Source organism: Schistocerca americana, chromosome 7 (assembly GCF_021461395.2).
Source record: "Schistocerca americana isolate TAMUIC-IGC-003095 chromosome 7, iqSchAmer2.1, whole genome shotgun sequence".
NCBI lineage: Eukaryota > Metazoa > Arthropoda > Insecta > Orthoptera > Acrididae > Schistocerca > Schistocerca americana.
Window position 1 is genome coordinate 617868160 of NC_060125.1, and position 17369 is coordinate 617885528.

Genomic DNA, 17369 nt, shown 5'->3' on the forward strand with positions numbered 1-17369 from the left:
CGTGTCGTACGCACGAGGAGGAGAGCTTCTGTAAAGTTTGGAAGGTAGGAGACGAGATACTGGCAGAAGTAAGAGTGTGAGGACGGGGCGTGAGTCGTGCTTGGGTAGCTCAGTCGGTAGAGCACTTGCCCGCGAAAGGCAAAGGTCCCGAGTTCGAGCCTCGGTCCGGCACACAGTTTTAATCTGCCAGGAAGTTTCATTCTCCGATGTCTTGCCATGTCAGTTCATTGTAAAACCTCACGCTCTCGTCTATGACCTCCAATGTGTACGACACGAACAACAGACCCAAAACTACTGCTGTGGTGGCCATATATACTGAAGAAACTGGTATAGGCACGCGTATTCAGATACGGAGATATGTAAATAGGCAGAATACGACGCTGCTGTCGGCAACGCATATATGAGATAATAAGCGTCTGGTGCTGCTGTTAGACTGTTGTTAGATCAGTTGCAGCTGGCCCAACGGCAGGTCATCAAGATATAAGTGAATTTGAACGTGGCGTTATAATCGACGCACGAGCGATGCGACACAGCATCTCAGAGGTAGCGATGAAGAGGGCATGCTCCCGTTCGACCATTTCGCGAGTGTACCGTAAATATCAGGAATACGGCGAAACATCAAATCTCCGACGTTGCTGCGGCTCGAAAAAGATCCTGCAACATCGGGACCAACAACGACTGAAGAGAATCGTTCAGCGTGACAAAAGTTCAGCCTTCCGCAAATTGCCCCAGATTTCAATGCTGGGCCATCAACAAGTGTCAGCGTGCGAACCATTCAACGAAACATCATCGATATGGGCATTCGGGGCCGAAGGTCCACTCGTGGTGTACACTTGTTGACTGCACGACACAAAGCTTTGCGCTTACCTGGGCCTGTCAAAACCGACCTTGGACTTTTGATGACTGGAAACATGTTGCCTGTTCGGATGAGTATCATTTCAAAATGTTCAAAAATGTTCAAATGTGTGTGAAATCTTATGGGACTTAACTGCTAAGGTCATCAGGCCCTACGGACAAACACACACACCCTTGCCTGAGGGAGGACTCGAAGCTCCACCGGGACCGGCCGCACTGTCCATGACTGCAGAGCCCTAGACCGCTCTGCTAATCCCGCGCGGCATTTCAAATTGTATCGAGCGCTTGGACGTGTACGGGTATGAAGTCAGCCTCATGAATGCATGGACCCTGGATGTCAGGAGACGACTTTTCAAGCTGGTGGAGGCTCTGTAATGGTGTGGGACGTGTGCAGTTGGAGTGATATGATACCCCTGATACGTCTAGATACGACTCTGACAGGTGACACGTACGTAAGCATCCTGTATGATCACCTGGACCCGTTCATGTCCACTGCGCATTCCGAAGGACTTGGGCAATTCCAGCAGGACACTGCGCCACGCCACACGTCCAGAATTGCTACAGAGTGGCTCCAGAAACACTCTTCTGAGTTTAAACACTTCCGCTAGCCACCGAACGTCCCAGAGATGGAACTTTATTGAGCACATCTGGGATACTTTGCAAAGTGCTCTTTGGAAGAGACCTCTACCCCTTCGTACTCTTACGGATTTTTGGAGAGCCCTGCAGGATTATTGGCGTCAATTCCCTCGGGCACTGCTTCAGTCATTACTGGAGTCCATGCCACGTCGTGCTGCGCGGGGACCCTACGCGGTATTAGGCAGGTGGACCAATATCTTTTGCTCTTCAGTGTATAGCCCATAGACGGCTGGTGATTGTCCGACAATCACGTAGTGCCGTCGCGGATGGCATGAACACCAGCGCTGGTGGCACAGCCACTCCCGTAATAACGTAAACATTGCAACGAATATCCCTGCCTCTTCTCCGTATCGGGAGTTCGCTGTCCGCACCGCTTAAATTATATCCACTGTCGCGGTTGACGTTCTTCTCACACGTTTTTATTTCTGCACCATCTTTAATTACAGAATTGCAGTATGTAGGAGCCTGGGACAAAATTTTTGTTTCGTCAAACAAAATTTTGTATCTGTTTGCATGACTGTATTCAGAAACCATTGCCATTGATGTTGTGTACAGCGGTTGTAAACGCTAAAGACGGACTGACCCATGTAATTGCTTCCGCATTGACAAAAAATGTCAGAAATCCCAAGGATCCTGAGGCCGAGACTGTCATAGCATCTCGTTCATTTTCTTAGGAGGTCGGAAAAAAGGTCATACACCTCGTCTTCCGAGAGGGGGAGGACCGAGCGACGTGGCGCAGTGGTTAGCACAGCGGACTCGCATTCGGGAGGACGACGGTTCAAACCTGCGCCTGGCCATCCTGATTTAGGTTTTCCGTGATTCCCCTAAATCGCTTCACGTAAGTGCTGCGATGGTTCTTGTGAAAGAGCACCGCCCACTTTCTTCCCCACCCCTCCCTAATAAGGCAGGACCGATGACCTCGCTGTTTGGTCCCCTCCCCCGAATCAACCAACCAACCAGAAGGGAAGAAACACCCATCATGTGAATTTTCAACATTTTCACGTCCCCTATTGTTGGAGAACGCTGATTACATATCACATGCCCCATAGCCGCTCTTTGGCCGCAAGTACTTCAGATGATTAATTTCGAAATCCAAGTGCTCTTCATCAGAAACAGTTTTTACTCTACGTACTTAAAGGTGCTCTCTCCTGTACTGGATGGTGAAACATCTGGGAGCGCAGATATAAATCACTGTGCGTCAGGTTCCAGTACACTGAGTGACCGAGGCGTCCACCCGACTTGTATCAAAACAGCTGAAAATGGCAGCCCTCCTTCTCTGTCTGTCTCTGTTAGAAGGAAATTACAGGAAACGGACCGAATCGTGCAGCAACGCGTTGCCCGCTAAGTCGACCATACAGACTTCCCTTAACCATTTGATTCATATTCACAGGGTGTGTAGTGCTCGTCTAATAATTCAATATATATATAAACAAATATATTATTCCCCGCCGTTTTCGACGAAACTGGGTTTGAAAAGTTTGTGAGTCTTTATGTACAATATGCCCCCTGCTCGTGGTCTCGCGGTAGCGTTGTCGTTTCCCGAGCATGGAGTCCCGGGTTAAATTCCCGGCGGGGTCAGAGATTTTCACTTGCCCCGGGATGAATGGGTGTTTTTGTGTCGTTTCCATCATCATCATTCATCCTCACTGCGGTTGGAGGAAGGCGGTCAGGGCCTCCCGCATCGTTCCCGTACGCTCTGCCAAAAAGCATGGGACTTCATTTCCATGTACAGTATAGTCGATAGTATGCGAGTAAGTAGCCGCTTATTTTCATAAGCGCGTGGTCTTAGGATCGAATCTCACTCCTGGGCTTATTTTTCCTCCGTTACCATATAATTATAACCATAGATTTACTACGACTGTGCTAGATTTCAATATCTAAGCAATCATTTACACTGACAGAAAAATATCGCATCATCAAATAATAATTAATGTATAGAAATGAAATTTCGGGAACGCATTTGTCTAGATAACAGAGCCGTGGTAAAAATTTACTGTTTTGAAGAGCGCGCCGCAGCGCGTAGTGTGAAGCAGTCACCCTCCGTGGCGCCACTGTGGCAATCGCAGCTTTGGTGTATCCCTCTGGTGGGAAAGGGGAAAGGTTGCCTGTACACGTGCATTTAAGGGGCGCTGTGAGCTCGCCAGTGGGTCAGTCTGGGTGAGTCTGGAGTCGGTCTGGGTCAGTCTCTCGTCCCCAGCTTGCTAGTCTGTCTCTCATCCGGATTTGTGGGGCAGTTAGTGTCTGTCTGTCGTCTGGAGTGCTAGTATGTCTTTCGTTCGGATCAATCTTTAAAGCCGGATTTATGAGAGTCTTTCCAGTCGCCAGCAAGAGAACTCAGTGAGTGGTCGCCCGGTCGGGGCTGAGTTCCTGCATCTGAGTCTGCGCTTTAGGCCGCCAGTCCGCTCGAGTTGCTCAGGCAATGGTCATTGGCGGTTGGATCGATCGGTTGGTCGGTTGCGCACTGAGAAACAAAATGACTTGTCCGCCTTGAGCGTCGGCACATGTGAGGTCGCCACGTGAGTCCAGTGGGCCGCGCCGTATAGCGAGGTTAGGTTAGGTGAGGTTAGGTTAGGTAATGGCTTCGCGGCCGACACGAGAGCAACAGGAGTCAACCCACGACATCGGGCTGGCCGGTGCGAGCTACGACGCCATGACACGTGAGATCTGCGCACCTTCCTGCGTCCGTTGAAGCGGCTGGCAGCGGACGGTTCGGGAGAGCGATTTGGGGGTGCTGCGCCAGGTCTTCTTCAGAAATCGCAGTTTATTAGAAGTTAAGTGATTGTTGATATGTTGTTTCATTTACTTGTTAAATTCTACTTGTTTTCTTGGTGAGGTCACCATCCGTTTTGTTTTGGGGTCGTCCCACCATTCTCTGCTGTTTGCTCACCCGCGGAAAGGTGATTATTTATGAATTGGGTGGTCCGTTTTCCCTTTGTGGAGTAGGGGTGGGTTAGAGCGACCTGCGGTTCGGATTGTTCGGTAATCGCACTATCAATCTGCCGTACGTTAGTAGCTGCCTCTGTCATGCTTGTCAGATTCGGTGTGTTAACGAATTTATTGCGCGGAGTCTAACGGCCTAATTCCTGAAATATGGTTTTATCTTGCCTTTCATCTTGAGAGGCAATATATGTGTACTGTAGAGCATGTTAACTCGTTTGGCCAACCCTGTATAATTTTATATAAGACTGGATTTCATGAGCTTTTATTTAAATGGTCATTTTAGTATATAAAGTTTCCACCCTTCCACCGTAAGACTTTTCTTAGAAGGTAAAATCAAGTTTCACCTTCGGTGGCAAGTTAATCTTTTAATTTTAGTGTTTTGTAGCATTTCCATCCCTCCTACTGGGTGCATAGTTTTTGTGCTTGTGTGAATTGTTATGACTTTTACTTTAAGGTAATCTGGTGTGTAGCGGATTTGCACCAATGTAGTCTTTTAGAGGTTGTTGTGAGCGGTCGTGACTACGGCCGTGTCAAAAGGGAGCGGAGAGGTTCTCAGTCCGAAAGCTCATACTCTCAAAAATTTGTTTCTTTCTGCCTCTGAGTAAATTGTAGCTTGATATTTAGAGGGTGCTTTCTGCTTATCATTTTAAATCTCTTTCTTAAAAAAAGGGCTTTTAGGAATAAAATTCCCATTTGTTAAAAACAATTTGATTCTGATTTGATCAGTTACTCCCTGGCAACTGCTTCCACGCTCACATAGAGTGATTAAATGTGTTAATGTTCTTGATGAATCGCTAGTACATAAAATAAATTCAGGTACCCGTGGTCTAGGGGTAGCGTCTTTGATTCATAATCAAAACGTCTTTGGGCCCGGGTTCGATCCCCGTCACTGCCTAAATTTTGATAAATAATCAGCATTGGCGGCCGAAGACTTCCGGCATAGGAAGTCAGCCTCATTCTGCCAACGGCCCTCTCAAAGAGGGCGGAGAAGCGGATAGAGGTTCAGGGCACTCTCTTGTCCTAGGGGTGGGAAATTGCCCCTAAAGGCGGAAGAATTAGTAATGATCAACGACATGAGGATGTAGAAGACAATGGAAACCACTGCATTAAAGACACGTAACGTGTATCCACAGGACATGTGGCCTGTATTTGAAGAAGTGTCATGATGATCTCTCCATTGGAAAAAGATTCCGGAATAGTCCCCCATTCGGATCTCCGGGAGGGGACTGCCAAGGGGGAGGTTACCATGAGAAAAAGTTTGAATAATCAACGAAAGGATAACGTTCTACGAGTCGGGGCGTGGAATGTCAGAAGCTTGAACGTGGTAGGGAAACTAGAAAATCTGAAAAGGGAAATGCAAAGGCTCTATCTAGATATAGTAGAGGTCAGTGAAGTGAAGTGGAACAAAGACAAGGATTTCTGGTCAGATGAGTATCGGGTAATATCAACAGCAGCAGAAAATGGTATAACAGGTGTAGGATTCGTTATGAATAGGAAGGTAGGGCAGAGGGTGTGTTACTGTGAACAGTTCAGTGACTGGGTTGTTCTAATCAGAATCGACAGCAGACCAACACCGACAACGATAGTTCAGGCATACATGCCGACGTCGCAAGCTGAAGATGTACAGATAGAGAAAGTGTATGAGGATATTGAAAGGGTAATGCAGTATGTAAAGGGGGACCAAAATCTAATAGTCATGGGCGACTGGAATGCAGTTGTAGGGGAAGGAGTAGAAGAAAAGGTTACAGGAGAATATGGGCTTGGGACAAGGAATGAAAGAGGAGAAAGACTAATTGTGTTCTGTAACAAGTTTCAGCTAGTAATAGCGAATACCCTGTTCAAGAATCACAAGAGGAGGAGGTATACTCGGAAAAGGCCGGGAGATACGGAAAGATTTCAATTAGATTACATCATGGTCAGACAGAGATTCCGAAATCACATACTGGATTGTAAGGTGTATCCAGGAGCAGATATAGACACAGATCACAATATAGTAGTGATGAAGAGTAGGCTGAAGTTCAAGACATTAGTCAGGAAGAATCAATACGCAAAGAAGTAGGATACAGAAGTACTAAGGAATGACGAGATACGTTTGAAGTTCTCTAACGCTATAGATACAGCAATAAGGAATAGCGCAGTAGGCAGTACAGTTGAATAGGAATGGACATCTCTAAAAAGGGCCATCACAGAAGTTTGGAAGGAAAACATAGGTACAAAGAAGGTAGCTGCGAAGAAACCATGGGTAACAGAAGAAATACTTCAGTTGATTGATGGAAGGAGGAAGTACAAACATGTTCCGGGAAAATCAGGAATACAGAAATACAAGTCGCTGAGGAACGAAACAAATATGAAGTGCAGGGAAGCTAAGACGAAATGGCTGCAGGAAAAATGTGAAGACATCGAAAAAGATATGATTGTCGGAAGGACAGACTCAGCATACAGGAAAGTCAAAACAACCTTTGGTGACATTAAAAGCAACGGTGGTAACATTAAGAGTGCAACGGGAATTCCACTGTTAAATGCAGAGGAGGGAGCAGATAGGTGGAAAGAATACATTGAACGCTTCTATGGGGTTGAAGATTTGTGTGATGTGATAGAAGAAGAAACAGGAGTCGATTTAGAAGAGATAGGGGATCCAGTATTAGAATCGGAATTTAAAAGAGCTTTGGAGGACTTACGGTCAAATAAAGCAGAAGGGATAGATAACATTCCATCAGAATTTCTAAAATCATTGGGGGAAGTGGCAACAAAACGACTATTCACGTTGGTGTGTAGAATATATAAGTCTGGCGATATACCATCTGACCTTCGGAAAAGCATCATCCACACAATTCCGAAGACGGCAAGAGCTGACAAGTGCGAGGATTATCGCACAATCAGCTTAACAGCTCATGCATCGAAGCTGCTTACAAGAATAATATACAGAAGAATGGAAAAGAAAATTGAGAATGCGCTATGTGACGATCAGTCTGGCTTTAGGAAAAGTAAAGGGACGAGAGAGGCAATTCTGACGTTACGGCTAATAATGGAAGCAAGGCTAAAGAAAAATCAAGACACTTTCATAGGATTTGTCGACCTGGAAAAAGCGTTCGACAATATAAAATGGTGCAAGCTGTTCGAGATTCTGAAAAAAGTAGGGGTAAGCTATAGGGAGAGACGGGTCATATACAATATGTACTATAACCAAGAGGGAATAAGAGTGGACGATCAAGAACGAATTACTCGTATTAAGAAGGGTGTAAGACAAGGCTGTAGCCTTTCGCCCCTACTCTTCAATCTGTACATCGAGGAAGCAATGATGGAAATAAAAGAAAGGTTCAGTAGTGGAATTAAAATACAAGGTGAAAGGATATCAATGATACGATTCGCTGATGACATTGCTATCCTGAGTGAAAGTGAAGAAGAATTAAATGATCTGCTGAACGGAATGAACAGTCTAATGAGTACATAGTATGGTTTGAGAGTAAATCGGAGAAAGATGAAGGTAATGAGAAGTAGTAGAAATGAGAACAGCGAGAAACTTAACATCAGGATTGATGGTCACGAAGTCAATGAAGTTAAGGAATTCTGCTACCTAGGCAGTAAAATAACCAATGACGGACGGAGCAAAGAGGACATCAAAAGCAGACTCGCTATGGCAAAAAAGGCATTTCTGGCCAAGAGAAGTCTACTAATATCACATACCGGCCTTAATTTGAGGAAGAAATTTCTGAGGATGTACGTCTGGAGTACAGCTTTGTATGGTAGTGAAACATGGACTGCGGGAAAACCGGAACAGAAGAGAATCAAAGCATTTGAGATGTGGTGCTATAGACGAATGTTGAAAATTAGGTAGACTGATAAGGTAAGGAATCAGGAGATGAAGAGGTTAGCACAGGAAAGGAATTCGTGGTGGGCCGCATCAAACCAGTCAGCAGACTGATGACCAAAAAGAAAAAAAGAAAAACAGTTCGTTGTGTCACTATGGAGCCAACTGCTGGTCACACGGCCAGTGCACATGCAGCAAGATGTGCCAGAGCCATATGCCGGACACGATGGGCGTAGTGCCACGTGGACATCCGCAGCCCGGTCTCCTTCGGACAGTACATCCTCATGACCACCACTGCCAGCAATCATGTACAGTGGCTGCATTCCTGAGATCTTAGTACATCCATATTTAAACTGGATGAAGGTGGGACACAGCTGGTATAATTTTTATTAAAAATGAAATTCCTCCAGCTGTACTTAATATTTTATATTTACTTCGCTACTAGCTTCTGCCCGCCATCCATGTGGAGCACGTGTTGATCTCACCGCGGACTGCTAGACTGAGCCATACTCAACTGATTTCACCAAAGTGTGTGGGTCTGAAGATGGCGTTGACGGAACGTCGAAACTGGTAGCGAAGTAAATATAAAATCTTAAGTACAGCTGGAGGAATTTCATTTTTTAATATAAAACATTCCTGAGAAGTCTTTCTGCAGCATCGCAGAGCCGGCCGGAGTGGCCGTGCGGTTCTAGGCGCTACAGTCTGGAGCCGAGCGACCGCTACGGTCGCAGTTTCGAATCCTGCCTCGGGCATGGATGTGTGTGATTTCCTTAGGTTAGTTAGGTTTAATTAGTTCTAAGTTCTAGGCGACTGATGACCTCAGAAGTTAAGTCGCATAGTGCTCAGAGCCATTTGAACCATTTCAGCCAAGTATGGCAGAAGAACCATCCAGCTTCTCGTTGCCCTGTTACACGAGCTCATAAAGCTCAGTGAGGCGTTAATATGGCGTCTTTGTCGCCTTAGAGCCGTTCTCAACTGATTTCAGCTCACCACGCCCAATCTCAAAGGCAACCGACGCTCACGGCCGCTAAAGCGTGTATTTAAAGTAAACCTCATTTGTATCCTCGTAGTGGCGCTACTAGCTGCACTGTTATGCGACTGGCGCGAAATTTGAATAGTAATCACTTTTCCGATTTATAAACGCGCCTAGCAACTTTCGTTTACGTCGCCCAACTCCTCCCTAGTGTTCGCAGCTTTTTTCCGTCAGTGTATTATCTTTCGTAATCTGTATTCTGAAGAATGGAGTTTTTTTTTTCGAAAGGGGATTGAAAATAAAACTTGATGCACGATAACTTTTAATTGAACGGGTAAAGTCATTTTGTTTTAATTATTGTACATACATTTGTTATAAATATAATGTGCAACCTATGGAACACTGCGCAAATAAGGATGATATTGATTGTACAAACATGAGGAACAATAATTATTGCAACATTCAGCACAAGTAATGAACGCCAAATATTTGGACGTGCACTGTGTTTTCGACGTGTCTGTTGTCTAATAACTTGGTTTACGTTCATAAACGGATCTTGGCCATCATCACAGTTTCGTGACGTACCATGCATATCGAAGCATGTCACCAAATAACCAAATAATGGTGCAGTCTTCTTTACCTGATAGACGACGTACGTGCAGTTCTGTAATCGTTTCATAAAGCTCTTCATCCATGCGTAAAAAAAAAAAAAAAAAAAAACTTGCAGCAGGGCTACACCAGCAGAGTACATTTTGGAGGAATTATTTTAAGGTCGTAGGCTGACAGACCCTCTCTTTCCAGTCAAGCTTCGCTGTACAAACCTAGATTCGTTTGCACTCCCTGCGTATCGAGAATCTACAGAAATGATTCTTCTCCCACGTATGTACAGGGAAGAAACGGGCTCATGTTGAGTTGGAACGTACCTGCGAAAGAATGGAAAACCACTTCCAAAATCTTAACGAAAGTACTGATTTTTCACCGTTAGAGTCCAAATATGTACAGACGTAAAAAATCTGTTCTTATAATTACGTGGAAACGAAGAGAAAAGTACCTAGAGCGAAAGTCGCAGAGACTGCGCGATTATGAAAGTAACCGGTTACTCACTCATTTGCGAACACTGCATCTACATCTACATGGATACTCTGGAATAGGGTGCATCGAACCACCCTCACAATTCCCTTCTATTCCAATCTCTATAGCGCGCGGAAACTCCGTAGGAGTTCTGATTTGCCTGATTTTATCACGGTGATCGTTTGTCCCTTTGTAGTTCGGCGCCAAAAAAATATTTTCGCCGTCGGAGGAGAAAGTTGGTGACTGGAATTTCGTGAGAAAATTCCGCCTTTGTTTTAATGCTGTCCACCCCAAATACTGCAGTTATACAAAATGGGCTGCCCTTCTTTGAATTTTCTCGATGTACTCCATCAGTCCTATCTGGTAAGGATCCCACACTGAGCAGCAGTATTCTAAAAGAGAACGTAAAAGCGTCGAGTAGGCAGTATCCTTACTAGATCTGTTACATTTTCTAAGTGTCCTGCCAATAAAATGCAGTCTTTGGTCAGCCTTCCCCACAACATTTTCTATGTATGCCTTACAACTTAAGTTGTTAAAATTTGTAATTCCTAGGTATTTAGTTAAATTTACGGCCTTTAGATTTGACTTATTTATCGTGTAACCGAAGTTTAACGGATTCCTTTTAGCTCTCATGTGGATGACCTCACACCTTTCGTTATTTAGGGTCAATTGCCCATTTTCGCACCATACAGACATCTGTTCTAAATCGTTTTCCAATTTGTTTTGATCTTTTGATGAATTTGGTAGTCAATAAACGACAGCGTCATCTGCAAACAACCTAAAACGGCTGCTCAGATTTTCTCCCAAATCGTTTATATAGATAAGGAACAACAAAGGACCTTAGGGAACGCCGGAAAGACTTCTGTTTTACTGGATGACTTTCCGTCAGTTACTAAGAACTGTTACCTCTCTGACAGGAAATCACGAATCCAGTCACATAACGGAGATGATATTCCATAAGCACGCAATTTCACTACAAGTCGCTTGTGTGGTCAGTGTCAAAAACCTTCCGGAAATCCAGAAATACGGAATCAATTTGAAATCCCTTGTCAAGAGCACTCACCACTTCATGCGAGTAAAGAGCAAGTCGTGTTTCAGAAGAACGATGTTGTCTGTATCCGCGGTGGCTGTATGTCAATAGACCGTTTTCATCGAGGTAATTCATAATGTTCGAACACAATATACTCGTATGTTCCAAAATACTGATCCATATCGACGTTAATGATGTGGGCCTGCAATTTAGTGAATTACTCCTACTACCCTTTTGATTATTGGTGTGACCTGTGCAACTTCCCAGTCTTTGGGTACGGAACTTTCTTCGAGCGAACGGTTGTATATGATGGTTAAGTATGGAGCTATTGCATCAGTATACTCTGAAAGAAACCTAATTGGTATTTTTTAATATCTGCGACAATGCAAAGCATGTAAGCACCCAAAAATTTTTAAACTGCGTTTTCCCTAAAACGGTTGAGAGTTGTTTCTTGATGTTTACATATCTTGAAGTCCTAACAGTGCCCCACACATCCTGTGAATATGAATGAAGTCGATGATGGGTAGTTCATAATTTCCTCTTGTAAGTTTTGAAAGTGTCTTGAAAGGAGGATATAAGATGAACATCAACAAAAGCAAAACAAGGATAATGGAATGTAGTCGAATTAAGTCGGGTGATGCTGAGGGAATTAGATTAGGAAATGAGGCACTTAAAGTGGTAAAGGAGTTTTGCTATTTGGGGAGCAAAATAACTGATGATGGTCGAAGCAGAGAGGATATAAAATGTAGGCTGGTAATGGCAAGGAAAGCGTTTCTGAAGAAGAGAAATTTGTTAACATCCAGTATTGATTTAAGTGTCAGGAAGTCATTTCTGAAAGTTTCGTATGGAGTGTAACCATGTATGGAAGTGAAACATGGACGATAAATAGTTTGGACAAGAAGAGAATAGAAGCTTTCGAAATGTGGTGCTACAGAAGAATGCTGAAGATTAGATGGGTAGATCACATAACTAATGAGCAGGTATTGAATAGAGTTGGGGAGAAGGGGAGATTCTGGCACAACTTGACAAGAAGAAGGGATCGGTTGGTAGGACATGTTCTGAGGCATCAAGGTATCACCAATTTAGTATTGGAGGGCAGCGTGGAGGGTAAAAATCGTAGAGGGAGACCAAGAGATGAATACACTAAGCAGATTCAGAAGGATGTAGGTTGCAGTAGGCACTGGGAGATGAAAAAGCTTGCACAGGATAGAGTAGCATGGAGAGCTGCATCAAACCAGTCTCAGGACTGAAGACCAGAACAACAATAATAAGTTTTTAGTCTACTTTTCCTAATAATATTTTCGGTGAGCATCGTAATTTTACTAAAGAGTACAGGGTGATTTGTCTGAATGGGTACAAACTGCATCTAACGGCTCCTGACCGGATACGGAGCAGGAAAGGTCACATTGACATATGGCTGGAAATTCGTTCCATGAGAGATCTTTGACAGTGAAGGTTTTAATGACGGAGTCCACATATCAGAACACACAAGGAATATGGGAATGTTCTGGCTGTATTAGTGTTTTACCTGCTCACTCAAGAGGGCAGTGGTATATAGCACCACCATGTAGTAGCAACACTACCCATCGCACTACCAAAGACACGTCTTCTAGCAGCGTAATTAGGGTTAACAAGCAGGAAGTCCAGATGGGCTCCAAGTGGGAGGCATTGTGGGAGGGTGGCTGGTCCCAAAAGGCTGTCGCCAATAATACCCTTACAGACATTGAGGGTGAACCAATGCTGACCATTGGCAGCCACCATACCATGGTGATTGTAGTCCACATGTGGGAGCTGTCAAGTGCGTCGGTACTGCCCTTTGTGAAGGTAGCCTCATTTGTGAAAAGGGTGGCTGACGGAAGTCCCAACACCGTGGTGGCCTGTGCGGGGATTCATCGAGCCAAGTGGACAAATATTAAGGAGTGCACAGATTGTGAGTGGTAAGGGTATCGGCAATTGTCATGGGAAATGTTCCACACGGTCGTCTGGCTTATCCCATGCTGCCAGGCCATATGCCTGATTCTGATACCACGGTCACTGTCAAAGACATACTGGTGTCCAAAAACTATCGACAGGTGTCCATACGACCGTTTTCTGCACGAACAGAGGCATTCCAGTCAACGAACAACCACGCCGACGATGACGTTGGGGCCTACCAAACAGGGCCATGTTTAGAGGGTAGTCTCACATCCACAATCGCTGTGTACACAGTCATAAACAGTACAGTATGGTACAGAAGAGATGCCTACCAGACTCTCTGGGGTGGTGGGCTATAGGAAGTCCCAAACTGATGTGGTTCAGTACCTCACTGTGAATCATTTTGTTGTTTCTCGGATGTGGCGACTGTTTACAGAGACCGAAACTGTACCCCGAAGACCAGAGCAGGGCTGACCTTGTGTGACATCAGAAAGAGAGAATCTTTATTTGGCTGTAAGGGCATAACGGAAAATGGCGTCTGACATTACAGAATCCACTGGACGTGTTGTAACGAGGCAAAGCGGGTATAGAAGGTTTCAGAAGAGTGGTTTTTATTGCCAGAGACCTGCTGGATGTGTACTTCTAACGGCTATCCACAGAAACGCGCGATTAGAGTGCAGTCGTCAACATGCCATATGGTCGGTCGAAGAGTGGGCCAGTATTCTTTTCAGAAATAAGTGCCACTTTTCTCTGTACATTGATTGTCGACGATTTTTTATTCTGGAGTGAACGTGGAACAAGGTTTCGAGATCCAAACATTGCAGAAAGGGACCGATATCAAGGAGGTTCAAAATGGTTCAAATGGCTCTAAGTATTATGGGACTTAACATCTGAGGTCATCTGTCCCCTAGACTTAGAACAGCTGAGCCTAAGGACATCACACACATCCATGCCCGACGCAGGATTCGAACCTGTGACCGTAGCAGCAGCGCGGTTCCAGACTGAAGTGCCTAGAACCGCTCGTCCACAGCGGCCGGCTATCGAGGAGGATCCCTAATAGTGTGGGAGGGGATTATGTTGACAACTCGAACACGAAATTGCACGGGTGAATCGGCAATGTTTAGGTACTCTCGGGTATCGTGACGAGACCTTGGAGCCGTAGAGCATGGGTGGCCGATTTTTTCTTGGAAACGGAAGATTCTGCAATTATGGCGTAGCCTGCTCGATCTGCCAATTTAAATGCCGTAGAGCATGTTTCGGATGCACAGGGATGGCTTGCGTCACGTCAGCATCCACCAGCCGCTCTCCAAGACTTGCGAGGAACTCTGGAGGAAGAATGTGCATTATTGTTTCAATATGTGATTGAGAGCATCAACCTTACAAAATTTCAGTTTCTTGCTTTAATTTTGGGCACCAGTGTTTTATAAGTCCTCCTTCAAGTGGGCGTAACTCCCTTGGAACTCAGTTCCATCCACATGTTCATATAATCTCATTTGCTCGTATTGCTCTCAGGAATAGTTTCCTACAGTTTGTCCCAATTTAGCAGACTCACGCTACATACAAACGGCTCAGAACAAGTGGATGGATACGGGGGCTTACTAGCCTACCTTGACTGTGTCTTCAGGTATCGGCTCACTGGTTAGTTTACAGTCTTTAGAGATGAACTTCATGCTATCGTGAATGAGTTGGAAATGATGAGCAAGAAATTTCTCAAGCGCTCCGGTTCTCTTATTGGTCTACAGATACTAGAAACAATGTAGCCACCGAACAAAATGACTGAATTTATGCTGGATAAACTACTCCTCTCCAACAGTATGCGAAGCAAGTAACATTTTGCTGGTTTCCAAGGTATGTGGCAACTCAGGGAAGTTGAGATAATAGATGTAGAAGCCAAGGAGGCCTGTGCAGAAGTCAGTGCGGCTCTGTGCACCTTACTCCAGTAGACCGTCGTCTCACTATTGATACAAAATCCGTGCACCTGAACGAGGGAGCGTGGTAAGACATGAAGGACAGCAAACTGCAGTCAGCCATGTGGCCAAGGCGTATCCCATACCTCTCACTCCGACGCGCTGAAGTCACGCGCCGGCCGGGGTGGCCGAGCGGTTCTAGGCGCTACAATCTGGAACCGAGTGACGCTAGGGTCGCAAGTTCGAATCCTGCCTCGGGCATGGATGTGTGTGATGTCCTTAGGTTAGTTAGGTTTTAGTAGTTCTAAGTTCTAGGAGACGACCTCAGATGTTAAGTCCCATAGTGCTCAAAGCCATTTTAACCATTTTGTTGAAGTTACGCTGACTCGTCTCCACATAGGACACCGACCGTAACTCACGGTTTCTTACTGCGGCGAGAAGAACATCCAGCTTGTGCTGATTGTGTTGTACGACTCACCGTGTGCCATGTTTTAGTGGAGTGCATTTTATATCCAGGCCAGAGCGCATGGGACCTACCCATTGTTTAAGCTAATGATGAGACGAGTGTGGCAAAACTTTCAGAGTTTTGTGCACTGTCTGGGCTCCACCCTAAGACCTTCGGTTGTCGCAGAGTGGTTGGCGAATTTCTTATTGTAGTGTCCAGTGAGCTACAAATACCTAGTGTTGTTATATTATTAAATTTCAGCCTCCAGTTGCATAAGTAAATAAACTTTACGTAGGTTTCGGCTATAATAATGTAGCCTTATTCAGAAATGTCACAATATAAAATTAAAATTATAGCATGCTAGACATTAAGTTTGACAAGGCCAATATCTGGCATGTTTTAATTTTAATTTTATATTGTAACATTTCTGAATAAGGCTACTTTATTATAGCCGAAACCTAGTTAAAGTTTATTTGCTCATGCAACTGTAGGGTGAAATTTGATATAATTACTGAAGTAATCTCTTAAGAACTGACATAATCATCACGGTTATCAATGCTGGAAAACATGTTTAGGAGACAGATAAGGAGCCATAGAGGCAGGTGTCGGCAAGTCCTCCACTTTCTTCACACATGTACTGTAGGTGATGAGGCTGTAATTGGACTGCGCGAACCACAGCATGTAAAATTTTTGCAACATCTGAACTCTCTGCACTAAAACATCAGTTTCACGAAGGTGACAATAAAACATAACTAATTTACAAATTATTCGTTTTATTCAAGCAAAGCTTCGATAGCTCGCCAGGGTTTACCGTAAATCACCGTTGTTGTTGTGGTCTTCAGTCCTGAGACTGGTTTGATGCAGCTCTCCATGCTACTCTATCCTGTGCAAGCTTCTTCATCTCCCAATACTTACTGCAACCTACATCCTTCTGTATCTGTTTATTGTATTCATCTCTTGGTCTCCCTCTAAGATTTTTACCCTACACGCTGCCGTCCAATACTAAATTTGTGATCCCTTGATGCCTCAGAAGATGTCCTACCAACCGATCCCTTCTTCTAGTCAAGTTGTTCCACAAACTGCTCCCCAATTCTATTCAATACCTCCTCATTAGTTATGTGATCTACCCATCTAATCTTCAGCATTCTCCTGTAGCACCACATTTCGAAAGCTTCTATTCTCTTCTTGTCCTAACTATTTATCGTCAACGTTTCACTTCCATGCATGGTTACACTCCATACACTCCTGACACTTAAATCTATACTCGATGTTAACAAATTTTTCTTCTTCAGAAACGCTTTGCTTGCCATTGCCAGTCTACATTTTATATCCTCTGTAAATCACCGTATGTAGACAGATTTACTCTCACATGCCACCAGCTGCCAAGCCCATCGTAACCAGAGGCCGTCCTCGCCACACTGCCGTATACACTTGCCGACAAAGACAGTTTACCAGATGAATTGCAGCACCTACACAGCTTTCCTCTAAGAATTCTTACAGTAACAGCGAGGTCCAGCGTGCTATAAAGACAAAGACGGCTACACAATGGCGTTTATCTCTCACGTCGGCAACACATCAGTGAAAATCGGAAAATACACTCCGGAAGTATAACGTTAACTGCGTATTTCTCCCCCTACCCAAGACGAAAGCCTTGTTGGACGACTCTCAAGGACGAGTTATGACTCCGGAAACCAGAAGCCCAGCACATCCGCTGCCACTGTTGCGAAATGTAAGGCAGATTATATGGACCGTACGGTAAAGATGAGCGGTGCGTAACCGTCACACGGGTA

General features: G+C 44.7%; 1 protein-coding gene across 1 annotated transcript in view; it reads right to left on the reverse strand.

Annotated features, from left to right (window-relative positions):
• The window catches only part of LOC124623149, a 219346-nt gene that overhangs the window by 126175 nt on the left and 75802 nt on the right, over positions 1-17369 (reverse strand). The window lies entirely within an intron of this gene.